We start from the raw sequence: 17132 nt of genomic DNA, 5'->3' as shown, positions 1-17132 counted from the left end.
TTGCAGCCCCAGGCAGGCTCCTGTGAGCCACCAGCCTGGTCCTGGGAAGAGGGGAGGGCTGGGTGGCAGTGGGTGGCTGGCTCATGGCTTGCCAGGTGCAGGGTCTGCTGGCTGGGTGCTGGCAGGCTTGCAACTGGCACAAACACTGTAGCCAGACCATGGCCCTTTAAGGGCTCCGGGGCCGGGAGGGGGGAAGAAGAGTTTTCCTGGTTTGGCCAGAGTGGCCACCAGGGCAAGCTGGGAAGGGCTAGCCTTCCACTAGTCCAAATTAAGTGGCTACACAGCCCTTAATTCGAACTACTTAATTTGAAATAGGCGTTCGTCCTCGTAGAATGAGGTTTACCTAGTTCGAATTAAGTTCGAACTAGCGGTTTGTATGTGTAGCACCTATTACAGTTAATTCGAACTAACGGCTGTTAGTTCGAATTAACTTTGTAGTATAGACATACCCAGAATGAGATAGCTTGAACCATAGTTCAGAATCATTACTCCAAAAATCCATGTGCATAAATATGAAAGCATCTCAGTGCATATTCTGGTTTTGAGTAGGTCCAGACTTGTAGAGTTTACTTCTTGCAGATTTGAGAGACTAACTATAAATTTAATCTACCTATTGATCCAAATGAAAATCGCACCTCTTCAGCTTTGATTTCCAATGTAACAAGAGATGCTATAATTAAAACACACAGAGTTCACAATTTTGGCTGCTGCTCTCAACAGAGAAACAAAGAGATCAATAATGAGGATGGGTTGTCCTGATTTATTTCTCTGTTCTGTAAGGTGCACAGCTGGGGCCTGAGAATGGAGCACATAGAATAACATACAACAGGAACCACAAAACTCCATACAATTTACTACCCTCATGCATCAATGCAGAAATATTGCTCATAGGGACATTTTTCTGCCCTCAGATATTTCATGGTGTGCCAAAAAATTTCCAAACTGGTTAAATATTATTTTAATCCAGCAACTCTGTCTGATATAACACATAATTCTCATTTAATCAAATATTTTAATATTTTATATTTAATACTTTGAAATAGCTGAGAATGACAAAAGCTCAATAAGATGATTAAATATTTTGGAATGACCACGGATTAAATAACTTGAGAAGATGTATCTGTTCTCATTGCTCTTTGCAAAAATTTGAAGAGCCAGGAGTATTATTCATCATATATGATATTGGTACTTAAATCTGAGATCAGGGTATTTTCAAAATACAACAGTAAAACACAGTAAAATTTATTTAAAAATGTTCTGTCAGTATCAGTGATGTTAAAATTAAGCACTGCTCAAAAAACAGCTAACATACAACACTGTACTCTACCTGCAACAAGAATCTTGGGAAAAAACAATTTCTTCTTTCCATTGCTCATAAACTTAATACTGTATAGCCAGATCACATCACAATTGTCAAATAACTACATGGACAGTAGAACCTTAATTATCCAGATGCCTTGGGACCTATTAATCACGAGTTCTTTCATCCCTTATATTGATATTGTTTTATTGTTTTCATTGCACCTGGGAACCCCAGACAATTAGTGAGTTACATGAGAAGACTTCAAAATTTTGCAAAGGATCACTTGACCTTGAACACACAATTTAAAGGCTGTTAAGATGTTCCTGTTACTATAGAGAGTTTGTCAGGGCTTTATTATGCCTGAGGGACTAGATAGTCAGTACTTGTCTTATGTAGGCACGTGCTCCCCCTCCTTCCCCATCCTGATTTTTCACACTGTGTGACACGCTGACTCCTGGCATCTGCAACATACTTCCTGCTCTACTTGCTTTCTCTCAGTGGCATTTCAGTTTGGTACTGGGGGAAAAAAATCTGCATTGAAATTTGCAAAATGAAAGGAGGTTACCACTTCAAGAGGTCTTGCCAAATTGGGAGAGAGTGAACTTGATAGCAGTCCTGTATGACCACAGTGAGAAAGAAAAGGAGACCCCATAAAGACTTGAATTGGTTGTGCTGCCATCTAGCCACCAAAGAGGACAAGTCACCGGCTAAACTCTCATCACATGAGCACAGTTTTGAAGAGCATGGCAAAAGAGTATCTTAGTGAACATAGACTTGGATGTCATTCTTCATAGGTAACCCATTGCAACATGGATGGAAAAATGTGGATGATGGTCAACTATTTCCAGTATTATTCAAGGGACCAATGACATCTGAGCTTCTATGAGACCTTATTGGTGCCTGTACTAGTAGGGCTCATTGCACGATTAACTGTATTCTTTCTTTTTCTCTTCAGCATCTAAGGAAGTGAGTTGTAGCTCACGAAAGTTTATGTTCTAATATCCTAATAAATGTGTTAGTCTTTAAAGTGCCACAAACTCCTTGTTGTTTCCACAGTCAGAACAATATTCCCCACAAAGAACAGTGCATATGCCAAGCCAATGAAGCTGTGGTAGCCAGCTCAGTCTCACAGGCAGTTGTAATAATGAACAAGATGGTAATACTAAATATATTATATATTATTATTATATATATAATATACTGACTACAAGTGTCCCAGTGCTATTACATTTCAGTGCTACTTGTATATATTTATTATTAGATTTTGTTTTACCCTTTGTTGTTATGATGCTTTGATGCCACAAATAAATCCAGTTTTATATCTTGAAATAATACATTGTTATTAAACTAAGAGAATGGTTATGGTGCCACTGTTTACCCTTTTCTATGGTAAGGGCACAACTAGACAGTTTCATATTATACTGTATCTTCAAGTAGACATGGTAAGTTTTCGAACTACATATTATATATGCATGTGAAGAGAGAACAATCAAATTGATGATGTTTGCGTCTCACCTCATCAACGATGTCAATTTAAAATCTACTGGGCTTGCATCACCATTGTTTTACTCCTTGGCTACGTCTAGACTGGCATGAATTTCCGAAAATGCTTTTAACAGAAGTTTTCCGTTAAAAGCATTTTCGGAAAAGCGCGTCTAGATTGACAGGATGCTTTTCCGCAAAAGCACTTTTTGCGGAAAAGCGTCCATGGCCAATCTAGACACAATTTTCCACAAAAAAGCCCAGATCGCCATTTTCGCGATCGGGGCTTTTTTGCGGAAAACAGTACTATGCTGTCTACACTGGCCCTTTTGGGCAAAAGTCTTTCAGAAAAAGACTTTTGCCCAAACAGGAGCAGCATAGTTTTTCCGGAAAAACACTGATGATTTTACATGAGATCATCAGTGCTTTTCCGGCCATTCAAGTGACCAGTGTAGACAGCTGGCAAGTTTTTCCGGAAAAGCTTCTGATTTTCCAGAAAAACTTGCCAGTCTAGACACAGCCCTTATGTATTCATTTCTGCCATGGAAGTAGATGTAAAAGACTGTCATTCTGACTTCAGTGTTTTGTGCCCATTTTCCACATGTTTAAATGACTAGAACAAGGTGCAAAGAAGTAGAGAGAGAATCGAGCCCATGTCGCATTATATGCTCTGCTCCTCTGGGACAATGCAGATCACAAAGCTCAGACACAGCATGTAAGAGCTTGGGACAAAGTTTCATGGTACAAGAAACAGAACAGATTTGCATGATGAAGTGAAACTTCCACAGGAAGGGAGGACAGATGGTCCAGAGATTAAGGGAGTAGCCCAGAATTTGGAGTCATTAATTTAATTCACTGCTTCACCACAGATTTTCTGAGTGACATTAGGCTCACCATTTACTCTCTCTGTGCATGGGCAGCTGGTAGCGTAGGCAGGGGAGGGCTTTGCCTTCCTAAACCGCCAGGCATGGCCCTGCCGACACACCACCACCAGAACACCTACTGTAGCCATTCTGGGTATGCAGCACTGCTGTCTCCAGTGCCTGCCCTCCTCATGCTCCAAGGTGGGGAGACTGGAGCCATGAGGCCATGAGCCATGCCACACACCTTCCTCTCTCCCCCGATGCTCTGGGGCTGGGGAGGCTGAGGCTGCACCACATGGAGGGGGGGGGGAGTGGCAGGGCCTCAGCAGAAGGGGCAGGGAAGGAGGTGGGGCTGGAGACTTGTCTCCCCCAGCCCTACCTTCACCAACTGCCCATGTCTCTGTGCCTCGGGTTTCCATCTGTACAATGAGGCTTATAGAATTTCTCTACCATACAAGGATGGTATGAGTGTGAATACATGAAAGATTCTAAGATGCTGAAAAACTACAGTAATAAGGGCTATATAAGTACCTACAATAGATTAGTCAGACAAGAGAAAAATCTTCCCCAACATGCTTATAAAATTATATTGCTAATCTCCGTGAAACCTTTTTGCTCAGAAAAATACATATTTCTGTGGGGGGCGGGGGAGTTATTTGGGACCAGTTTTTAAACTCTTATTTCCCTCAGTGTAATAAGTGCTTTGCTCTGCCCATTATATTTTTCAACACGTATGGGAAATTTAAGACAGTATCTAAGGAAATTTTTAAAATTAGTGCTGTAGTTTTATTCACATTTTGCTTAACTGTATATAAATAGATAATACCCATTCATGCACCGAGGGAGACATTCACTCTGTATGAAGAAGCAACCAGCAAAAGGCCCCCACTTAAATCTTCAAAGCAGGGTTTATCTGGGGCTCAAGTGTTACTGGCCCTCTGCATGGGGATGAAATTTCACCTCCTCTTGGCAGATTATCATGCACAGGTTGTGCTCCAGTTCAAACAGGAATTAATTCAGGAAAGTTCTACGGCCTGTGTTATGCAGGATTTCAGATAAGATGTTCACTGTGGTCCCTTATGGCCTTTTAAGTGATGAATCTATGAAAAAGTGTAGTACTAAGTTTGTGGGTGCACATTTTGATCAATTTTGTACCTGTTTTTATCTGATGTTTTCCTGCCTTGTGACACATGAGGCAACCCAGCCTTTCTATCTCCATCTAATTCAACATTTCTTGCTCTATTACCATGAGAGCAGCCTCTTTTTTCAATGGCTTTCTGATACAATCTTCCACAAGATGTCATTCAATCATGGACTTGACTAGGAATACAGTTTTTAGACATCAACACAATCAGCCCTGATGAATGTACCCCACCAGTTTACACCGAGTATTGTGTACAAGCATCTTTGATGAAGTGGTTCCTGTTGTTGGTTTCTATCATCTGCCAAGTCCCAGGAGTGTAGAACAATGTGGATATCATAATGGCATTGTATACGTTTACCTTGATTCTAGTGTGAATTTCCTTATTTTTCCAGATATTTACCTGTCTTAGGCTCCATTTGCATGCCCATTTTTGCTTTCACTTCCTTATGCAATTGGCCAGCAGTGCTGATTTGCGCTTCTAAGACATAGAAACTTGTTAATCATGCTTCACTATTGATCACATGTGCACCATCATTGCTGACTCTTCTTTCAATGAGCATGACTCATGTTTTCTTTTGGCTAATTCTTACTACTACTTCGGTGGTCTCACCTTTTTCATTGGCAGTGATCTTTTTTATAGCATTGTCATCTGCATGAAGATGTCTGCAAAACTGAGACCTTGATGTTTTCCTCCACTCCACATAATTCCCTTATCTTCCCTTGCTATTGCTCTTCGCATCACATAATCTGTCACTATGCAGGAGAGGATAGGAGAGATTAAATGCATTCCTGGTGCACTCTACTAGTGGTATCAAACTCTCCATATCGACCCATGGTCTTTATGCAGAGCTTTGGACCCTCTTACAGCATTTTAGCCAGTGGTTTTACCTGTCTAGCAAGCCCATATGGTCACAAGATCTTCCATGGTGACTTTTCCATGAATGTAGCCTGAAGCTGAGGTGAAATCTATAACATTCAAGACTAATGTTTTCTGATAAGTAAGCCCTTTCTCTATCAATCATCTCACGGGAAAGATGTCATCTATACACATTCTTTTCAGTAAAAATCCTACTTTCTCAATAGACCAAATAAACTACTTATGCCAGTAATTAGTCTCCTGTATGAAACTCTGCTTCATGGTATGGTGCTTTTTCTATAGCATAGATTTTTAATCTGACTTAAAAAGAGTAAATACTGGTTGTCATGTAAATCCTGCATTCTGCATGGTTCATTGACCGAAACGGTCATTTCAGCTCCCACCGAGCTCAGGAAGCACAATGTTTCTCTGTAATGGCCATGTACAGCCACAGTGTCTGTGCCAAATCCCTTCTTCAAGTTGAACAAAAAAACCCCCTAAATTGTGGCACATGCTTATTAAAACCCATTTCTAAATGAAAGGACTTGAATATCTAATATGTGGAGAAGTAGGAGGATGAATGCTTTAATATATGTATGGATCCATATTTGTAATTTGTTTACTCAAGAGGAAAGCTCAGCACAGATGCAACATTTAATTTTCAATGAGATCCTTTTTTTTTTCTTCTATTTTCTGCTCAATGTTCCAGCTGGGTTGACTGAAGCATGAGTCGCTTGCCCAGGGGATTTTGTCATGAGTCAGCGGTTAACATCAGATTACCCAGGATCCAGAAAAAATTGGCTTGATCTGTGAGAATTCATCTGCAATTTGTACAAAATGCAGTGATTAACTACTTGCTCAGGCTGACAACTAAAATATCTAAAAAACTGTTTGGGTATCATAGAAAGTCACACAATATGTACAGAGCTATGAATAATGTTATGTCCCCAGACATGTTAGAAACAAAATCATTTGATGGAATACAGGTATTACTACACTAGTGAGACAGAGTAATGACAATTTACACTATATGGAAATCTGCTCTAGTATATTTTCTGCACTGGCAGAGTGGTTGACTAGGTGTCCTAATGATAACAGTCCTTTCCCGATTCTAATTTTTGTTCATTAGAGCATCTGGGATTTCCTTGTATCCTGGCTACACAAAATACACATCTGTTTGGTACAAGATCCTGAGACAGTGGTATGAATTCTGTTCAGGAATAGAGCAGCTGTGAAATATGTATAGTTTGTACATTATTTGTAAACATGTAAAACAATTAAGGGGGAAGGGCTTTCAATTATCCAAACTATGAACTCTTTGTTTTATGTTTTTTATTAGCTCCACTAGTAATGGAGAAAGACCTTTAGAGCATCACATAGCTACTGTACATAGTCAAATTTAAATATTTTTGGTCTGTGCTCAATGAGTCTTTCAGGTTCATTGGACGAGCAAGAATCCCTCAGTTTTGCAGTCTTTCCATCGGAGATGAAGAGTCTGTGACCTGTTAATATCAGTTAGCTTTTTTAGGGCAAGTCTGAGAGGACAGGTGGGTACATGCTTCTAGCTAGGACTTTTTGGCTCCACCATTGTCAGTTTCAGCAGAAGGGCCATCAGGTGAATAGGAATGAAGAGATGGCCCTCCGTGCTGTGATTTGAGATGTATTGGTGGGAGAATTTGCACTGCTCATGTCTCTTTTTGTGGATAAACATAGAACTTCAATTTTCAGGATTGTCAGCATTGCAACAGTGATGAGCAAAAAATTCAAATTCTTTTTTCTTAAGTGAAGTTCCTAGCCTTTCACAAGAGAGAGAACCACACAAAATGGCTATAGATGAGCACTTCTTGTTCCATTTCCTGCAGCATGTTCTCACATACCCACTGACACTTTCTGTTTGAGTTTGTGATTGTACATAAATGATATAAGGGAAAACTCTTTTATGTGCCATGCTTGAATAACACTCTACTATTTTTCTGGTAGTTCTTCTTTTTGGCCAAAGAGTTTTGATTTCTTGAACAATTTGGTCTAGATCATTTAAACTTAATTCACAAATTGCTGATAACTTAAGCATTATTAGTACTTCACTGATTGCTTGCAACTACACAATTTCAGTTCAGTAGCCAATACAACTATCCATTTGATAAAAGAGATCAATTATTTGTAAACTGCTAAAACTAAATTAATGTGTGTCTGTCTCTTGATCAGCACAAGTTTGGTTTTTCTGGTTTTGGTCTGAGTGCAATTATTTGGCATTTGGATTGTTCTGGATGGACAGCTTGTTTGAGCATGAATATATAATTTGTTATTTTACTTTTATTTTTGTAATTCTTGATTATAGTGTGAGTACCAATGGATTAGATGTTTCATAAGTCTACAAACATTCCTTAGCTAACATAGTGGTTACATTTTCCAGTTCTATACAGTCCTATACAATGGAACTCAAACTAAACTGAAACTGTGCAACAAAACAAAATAGACAGACACACCAGCTGCTGTGAATCAATAAATGTGAAATCTAATCTGTGTATGAGAACCAAAGAGCAAGAACATGAGAGAGGAAACTACAGAGAGCTTCAAAAACAAATAATAAGGAAAAGTCATTGACTTGCTTCCTGTGATAGTTATCAGTAGCTTTAGTTTATGTAAGAGAAACAAAGACAATTATATGTGGTGAATGGAAATCTAATTGAGTCTGTCATCTCAGTTGTATGTGAAGTTATTCTGTCTGTCTGTTGACATCTTGGCGACGAGGGTGCTGGAAATTGGGGTGCTGTCACACCCTCTGGCTTGAAGTGGTAATAACAAATACCAAATGCATGGTTTCCATCATCAGCATCACCATTATAAACATTGTTCCAGCACCTCTGCTTTGCCATCAATAATAGTAGTTACATTATTTCTTCTACTAGAATTCTCCTGTGACAGAATTTGAAAGAACCTGGAATGTACACTAACATGGTATTATGGAAGCTTTTCAATATCAAAAGAACTTTCTAGCTGGGTTCTATTTCTCCTTTTCAAAGTGCTGTAGAGGCAAGAGTGTGTGTGGTACATGTAGGTGCCAGTGACATAGGGAAATATAAAGACCCAGATCATGTAGGCCAAATTTAGACTGCTAAATAAGATATTAAAGTCCAGGATCTCCATGGTGGCATTCTCTGAAATTCTCCCAGTTCCGCATGCAGAGTAAGTGAGACGTGCAGAACTGCAGGATCTCAATGTGTGGGTGAGATGATGGTGTAGGGAGCAGGAATTTAGGTGTATTAAGAACTGAGGAAGATTTTGGGAGGAGCCTTTACAGGAAGGAATGGGCTGTACCTAAACCACACCAAACCAGATAAACAGTGAAATAAAGGAGTCACATTCAATTACATCACTCTAAGGCAGATAACTAAATAGTGACAAATTTTAAAAATACTTGTATACAAATGCTAGAAATCTAAATACTAAGATGAGTAAACTTGGGCACATTGTATTTAAAGAGGCTATTGCTATAACAGGCACCACAGAAATTTTGTTAAATGATGATAATCAATGGACACAGAAATTCCAGAGAATAAAATAGGAATGATGGATTAAGTCATATTGGTGTAAGAGTAACATTATATATGATAGTGATAGTGAATATTATATATGATAGAAAGCAAAATAGTAAAAATCTTAAAGTATCAAACAGTGCCATAGAAACTATATATTTGCATATATAGCAGTAGGAATATACTACCAATCACCTGACAAGGATGATGACTATGGCTGTGAAGTAGTCAGGGAGATTAGAGAAGCTACAAAAATAGAAAATCCAATAATAAGGGGAGATTTCAGCTAGCCCCATATTGCTTGTGTATGTGTTATTTCAGGACAGGGTACAGAGATAAGATTTCTAGATACTATGACTACTTCTTGGAGCAGCTACCCCTGGAACACACAATGGAAGAGGCAATTCTTGATTTATTTGTAAGTGGCACATGGGAGCTGATCTAAGAGGTGAAAATAGCCAAACTACTTGATAATAGAGACAATAAAATAATTAAATGTATCATCCTTGTAGGGGAGATGGGAATGCCCAAGAAGCCCATCACAATAGCATTTAGGTACAGAAAGGAAAACCACACAAATGAGGAAGTGAGTTAAATAGAAATTAAAAGGAACAATCACCATAAATTGAATGGAAACTTTAAAAAACCCTACAATAATAGAAAATCAAATTAAATGTATATACCAAAACAAAACAAAAAATGTAATGGTATTGAGAAAATGCCACCATGCCTAAACAACAGAATAAAAGAGGCAATAGAAGCATACTCTTTAAAAACTGGAAAATCCGAAGCTGAATCCTAGTGAGAAAATTAAAAGGTGCATAAATGCTGGCAAGTATAAAAGTATAATTAGGCAGGCCAAAAAAAAAAAAAAAAGGAAGAACAACTAGCAAAAAGAACAAACAAGCACAATTTTTTTAAGTACAGTACATCAGAAACAGGAAGCCTCCAAAATAACCACTGAGACTACTGGACTATCAAGACACTAAAGGAAGTCTCCCAAGGAATACAAGACCATTATGAAAAAAAAACTAAATGGATTCTTTACAATCCACACTCAAACAACTCCTTTTAGGTGACAAATTTCAGGCTCTGACCAAAGCTGAGGTGTCAGTAAAGGAGGTTTTGCAAAAAAATGAAAAATTAAACAGCAATATGTTGAAATGTAATGGCATTGGGAAAGGTTCAGGAAAAGGCAACAAAAACAATGGTGGGAGAAGGGGGGGAGGGGTTGAACAGTTTCTATATAAGGAGAGATTAATAATAACTGGAATTTTTAGCTTGGAAAAGAGATAACTAAGGGGCGATATGATAGATGTCTCTTAAAATTATGACTGCTGTGCAGAAAGTAAATAAGGAAATGTTATGTAGTCCTCCTCATAAGACAAGAATCAAATGAAATTAATAAAAAGCAAATGTAAACCAAAGGAAGCATTTCTTCACACAATGAATAGTCAACCTGTGGAACTCTTTGCCAGATGTTTGGAAGGCCAAGTCTATAACGGGGTTCAAACAAGAATTAGATATATTCATGGAGGATAGGTCCATCAATGGCTGTTAGCCAGGATGGGTAGGTGGGTTGTAGCCTCAGTTTGCCAGAGGCTGAGAATGGGAGACATGGGATACCTCATTTGATGATTACCTGTTCTGTTCATTCCTCAGAAGCACCTGGCTTTGGCTACTGGTGAAAGACAGGATACTCTGTTAAACAGCCCTTTGGTCTGACCCAGTATGGCCATTATGTTCTTAAGTTACCAGGATGAGATGGTATTCACTCTAAAGTTCTAAGGGAACTCGAATATGAAATGGCAGAAGTACTAATTATGGCACCTGTCACTTTAATAGCTCTCTGTGCCAGCTGACTGGAGGACAGCGGATGTAATGCCAATTTTTTAAAGTCTCCAGTGGCTTTCCTGGAAATTATAGGTCAATAAGGCTATCTTCAGCACCAGGGAAATTGGTTCAAACTGAAATAAAGAACAGAATTACCAGACGGATAGATGAACATGATTGATTGAGGAAGAGATAACACAACTCATGCATCACCAGGCTATCAGAATTCTTTGAGGCTGGTCAACAAAAGCATGTGGACGTGATACAGTAGATATATGTGATACAGTAGATACAGTGTGCTTAGACTTTCACAAAGCCTTTCACAAGGTCCCAAAGGCTCTTATGCAAAGTAAGCAGCCATGGGATAAGAGGAAAGATCCTCACATGATCAGCAACTGGTTAAAAGATGGAAAATGAAAAGTATGAATAATGATCTGCACATCAAGCAGATGTTTTTAGAGAACAAAGTGCAGAATTAACCCCTGGGTTCAGGATGACTCCAACAGAATTGTTCAAGTCATTTGACATTAAAATCATGTTCAGTGACTCTGTCATTTTCAAGCAATTTCCTGAATAATTTCCAAATCTATTAAGACACAGGAAGCTTCTACTTAACAAAGGTTGGATTCAGTGAATCCAAGAATGCCATCTAATTAGTAACTTCCCTTATTAGCTGAAATGAAACCTGCTATGACACAAACACATTTTTGGTATCAGACAGTGAAGAAAACAGCAGGGTCGGTCATAAGAACAGAATCAACATCTTTGCCTGAAGCACCTATGTAAAACTAAATTCCATTCTACAGAGATCATGTATTTGCTTCTCAGTCATACACTCTTTGCATGGATAGGATAGGATAATGATAAGGAAGGAGAAAGTGAGTGTACAACTATGCTGTACTGGACTTCAGAGACTTTGCTCTCAGGTTATGTCTAGACCGCAGGCTTCTTTCGGAAGAAGCTTTTCTGGAAGAGATCTTCTGGAAAACCTTCTTCCAAAAAAGAGCATGAACACTGCAAAAGCACATCAAAAAAGCGATCTGCTTTTTGGAAAGATAGTGTCCACATTGAACAGATACTATCTCACATGTAAGCTGTGATTACTATGGGCAGAGTGGCCACCAGGGCACTTGTGCTTTTTCCTCTTTCTTCTTCTTTCAAAAGAACTCCCTCTTCCCGGTCCACACATGCCTTTTTCCGAAAGAGCTCTACTGGAAAAAATCTTCTTCCTCGTAGAATGAGGATTACCAATGTCAGAAAAAAACCTCTGTTTTTTTTATTTTCTTTCAAAAAAACACAATTGCAGTGTGGATGTAACTCAAGTTTTTTTCGGAAAAATGGTTTTTTTCTGAAAAAGCTCTGTAGTGTAGACATACTGTCAGAAGCAATAGAATTATACAGAGGAATAAAAACTATATGCACTCAGCATCCAAGTCTGAAGTACACTATGTGAAACCCATTTGCTATGTTTAACTTGACCCTTTTTTCCTCTGTATCTGCAGCATGATTTGCAGATTGATTCCATGACAGCTCCAAACATCTTTGCAAGACCAAGCATTGCTGCAACCCTACAAAGCCCAACATAGATTCCATTCTCTTTCTTTGACACACCTGGATTTTAGGGCATCTTTGAAAAAGAACTCTGCACTCCTAGAAATCTTCTCCTGCTCTGGAAGGTGCATGCTTTCAAAAGGTTTCTTTTCTTAGTCTTTATCCACATGTGGGGTTAAAGAACATACAAAATATCTCTCTGTCTATTATAGCCTCGAAAACATACTTCAGAGTCCTCAGGGTCTGTTCAGATGATAGGTTAATAGATAACATTATACTAAAATGAAAGTGTGTGTGTACACACATGCATGTGTATGAGACAAGGAGTCCTGTGGCACCTTATAGACTGTGAATGGCTAGCCAAGTACAAAAGCAGTTTCTCTTCTCTTGGTGTTCACACCTCCAGATCAGCTGCGAGAAGTGCCCTTCACCTACCCTGACTGAATTAACCTCGTTATCTCTAGCCTTATTCTGGCCTGCATATTTATACCTGCCTCTGGAAATTTCCACTGCATGCATCTGAGGAAGTGTGTCTTTTCCCACGAAAGCTTATGCTCCAATACATCTGTTAGTCGGTGCCACAGGACTCCTTGTCACTTTTGCAGATCCAAACTAACACGGCTACCCCTCTGATACTTGATGCATGTGTATGTGTATGTAAAATAAGCTCTCAGGGGCACTGACCTTATCTTTCTATGGATTTGCACAGAAACTAGCACATTTCAGATGTAGGTATCTGGCTGTTACTGTAATATAAATATTAAACAGCCTGATTTTCAAAAGTGCTCAGCAGCTTTTGCAAATCAGAACCAATATATTTTGAGCCTGGGACTCAATATTTTTAGGTAGCTAAGACAATTCCAATTTTGCAGTACACACCTGATAAGCTACTTCTTGGCAGCTTGAGGTATCTGTGCTAACTGACATCTCTGTGCCAAGCTAGCTTAAGCTTGATAGAAAGTTCATTGCTTTACTAGGGTGGCTGAGTTTATATTGTGAGCTGTTGAAAAATGGATCATGAAAGAGTTTATTTTCAGCAGCCAGACCAAGGAATGACATTGGTGGATTGAGATATGACATAGTGTAGCACTTTGATGAATCTCTAAGATTGTCTTTTGAAGAAAGATTGAAGGACCCATTTGTTCTAATGTCAAGAAGTAGATAATCCCAAGGCAAAAAGGAAAGGAAACCATAAAATAAATATAATTCAGCTGTTGAAATATACCAAGTAAAATGTGATGACTGTTGTCAATTAAATTAGTGAGTGGCTCTGGCAGTGATGTTGGATGAAGTGGTGATGGAAGTATCATTTTAACAGTATCCGGTTGGCTTAGAGCAAGTTATATAATAAGGGATCTAGCATCTTGTACAAACAGCCCCCTGTAATATGAGATTTCAAGCTTTTTATTTAGACAAGGGTGGTTTTGTTAAGCATTTGAACTATTGGTTAATTATCCAAACCACCATGGTTTGGCTCACCTTTCCTTCTCTAAGTAAGATTGGTGGGAGTCAGAAATACCCATGAACATCCCTTCTGATCATTCAGGTAGAGGGATTCATTTCTCCCTCCCTCAGACCCATGGAACAGAATGCAGTCCTCTACTTAGAAAAAGAGCTATGGACTCTTTATTATCTACACTAGCAAACAGGACCACGGTGTTTACATTTTCATCTGAAAGGCCCATACTCTGTAAGCAACACAGTGGTCAATTCCTCTCTGAAGGTTAGAAAAAAAATCATCACTTGTGTCCTCAGTCCTTCCATGGTGCCAGAGAGATTTTCATTTTCGGTCATTTTGAAGACTTACTATCGACCTTGTGTGGGCATCATAAGAATAACAGGTAAACAAGCAGACAGCCAAGTATATTACATTGAACAGTACTACTGACATATGGTTTGATCCAGTACCTGTTCAGGTTAATGGAAATGCTTCATTAACATTATAGGAGCTAGTAACAGGCCCTTAATGAACCAGACCTTTGGAGATTAAGTAGTTGGTTACTAGAACTTCAAAACAAGATTTCCAAACTTTTCCGAAATTGAAAAACAGCAAAGGCTGGGAATTCAAGTGAGCTTTGTTAATCAAATTGTATTGCAGCAAATAACACAGCTGATGAAGCACAGAACATGACATAATTGTTTCAAATTACTGGTATGATTGAAACAGAACAGTAGCTCCACACTTCTGCTGCTGATATATCCCGAATTAAAATACTGCTTCTGAAATGTTATATTTCTCACAAATGGGGCAGATTGTTTTACTTCTGCAGAACAGGCCATAGGAACCCAAGAACTGCCATACCATAAGGGCCTGCCCTCTGAATGTAGCCTATAACAAATGTTTCAGGAGCAATCAGAATCTCTCCAAATTCAGTATGGCATGAATAGAAAGCAAACTCTTCAGAGAAAGACAATGCCTACCTAGTCCCTCAAACTAGTGATATACTGCCAATACATTATGAATCCCCCCCAAAAATGGATCCATAGATTGTCATGAAGGTAAGGAGGTACAGAATTCATTCAATTTATTTTCCCATTTACACAATAACTAGTCATCATAAATGTAATCAAAGAGGGAGAAAAATGCCATATAGGAAAAAAATCTTATTAGGACGCTCTTGCTTTTTTAGGCTTGGTTCCTGAAATCTCTATTGAGCATATTGATAGTACAGGACAACATGCAGTGTGTGTTATTTGAAGTAGGGGAGAGAACATGGATGTCTCCTACTCTGAAGCACTTTGAATAATGCCAGAGCTTTGGCGCAGTCTGGTCTATTTTGAAGAAAAAACAATGGCTCTTCAAAGCTCTAGAGATAAAAACATCTCTGGTACGTAGTGTTTCCTGTAAGCTGAGTGCTTGGGCAACCACCCAGAATAGATTCAAATGTCATCCAGCTGATTAGCAGAGAACCCACAGCCAGCAACATGTGTTACTACTAGTAGTGCACATCCACACATACCTCAGTGCACATAACAACAATTATTTCATACATGGAAAAATTAGAGGGAACATTGCTGGTAAGGAAAATTTCGCAACATTGGAATGGGGGTGGGGAAGAGACTGCACCAGAGATGGAAAATTTATGTCAACCTCTCCTTCAGCTATGTGACAGAATTTCAATAAGGTACCCTAGCAGGCCAGGGGGACAGTTAAGACATCTACTATATTTTTAGACTGTTTGTGAGCGAGTCAACATATCTGTCTGTCTATCCATTCATTTGTTCAAGAACTCCTCCTAACGGTAAGAGCTAGGACCACCACATTTGATATGCAGCATTCTCTTATTGTAACTTAAAACAAGGTCAGGGTTTCGTTGCGACAGGACAATGGGATATGCCTGTTATGTGATTGTTTTCCATTCTTTTCTGTGTTATGTGCCTGCTAGTAGGGACAATTATAGAATCATAGAACCACAGAACACTAGAACTGGAAGGGACCTCAGCAAGACCAGTCCCCTGCCCTCACAGAAGGACCAAGCACCATCTAGATCATCTCTGATAGATGTCTATCTATCCTGCACTTAAACATCTTCAATGTTGGAGATTCCACAACTTCCCTAGGCAATTTATTCCAGTGTTTAATTACCGTGGCAGTTAGGAATTTTTTCCTAATGTCCAATCTAAACCTCCTTTGCAGCAATTTAAGCCCATTGATTCTTGTCCTGTCATTAGAGGTCAAGGAGAACATTTTTTTCTTCCTCCTCCTTGTAACACTCTTTTAGGTACTTGAAAACTGTTATCATGACCAGGGCAGCTATAACCCCATTGGGAAAGCAGGGGGAAAGTGTGGACGTAGGCTTTCTACCCATTTCCCAGCCAACACATCTCCTGCCACGGCCAGTCCCAGTGATCCATCCCCCTGGCCAGTGCAGCCCTTGCCCTGGCTACTCCCGGGGAGCTACTGCCCAACCAGCATGGTTTACGGAGTGGCCAACCCCAGGCAGCTGCCACCTAGGCAGTGACCATAGTCAGCCCCCAGGGAGCCATTGCCAAGGCAGCAAGGACCAGGCTGCTGCCACCCCCAGAGAACCATTGCCCAGGTTGCACACCCCCGGCTGCAGCCAGCACAAGGGAGCTGCTATCTGGGTTGTGTGGCCCTCACCAGCTCCTGTACCCAACACACCCCTATCTCGAGCCCCTCCAAACCTAAGTCCAGTATCCCACAACAACACCCAGCTTTGAGTGCCCCACATCCTCAGACTCGGAGTCCTTACACCAAACACAGATAGCCTCTTGCTCTAAGCCTCCCACATCTCCAAGCTCTTGTCCTGACTCCTGTACCACCCACTCTGAGCCTCGTGTTCTCAAGGACCCAAGCAATATCAGTTAAATCTTCTAGTCTAGATAAACAGCAACAAACTGTTTATAAAATCAGTGTGGCAATAACTGATTTTTAATCAAATATAATAATAAAGCTGCTTACAACTGTAGGAATAAATAACCTGCCTTTAAAATGGGGTTTAAATTGGACCCCAGCAAACCCATGATTCATAATCATCAAAATGTTCCCTGATTAAATTGTGTTAGACGCTGGGGAGATTTCAATGTCAGGCTGTCGTGTTCA

Source organism: Pelodiscus sinensis, chromosome 3 (assembly GCF_049634645.1).
Source record: "Pelodiscus sinensis isolate JC-2024 chromosome 3, ASM4963464v1, whole genome shotgun sequence".
NCBI lineage: Eukaryota > Metazoa > Chordata > Testudines > Trionychidae > Pelodiscus > Pelodiscus sinensis.
This window is presented reverse-complemented; position numbering follows the sequence as displayed.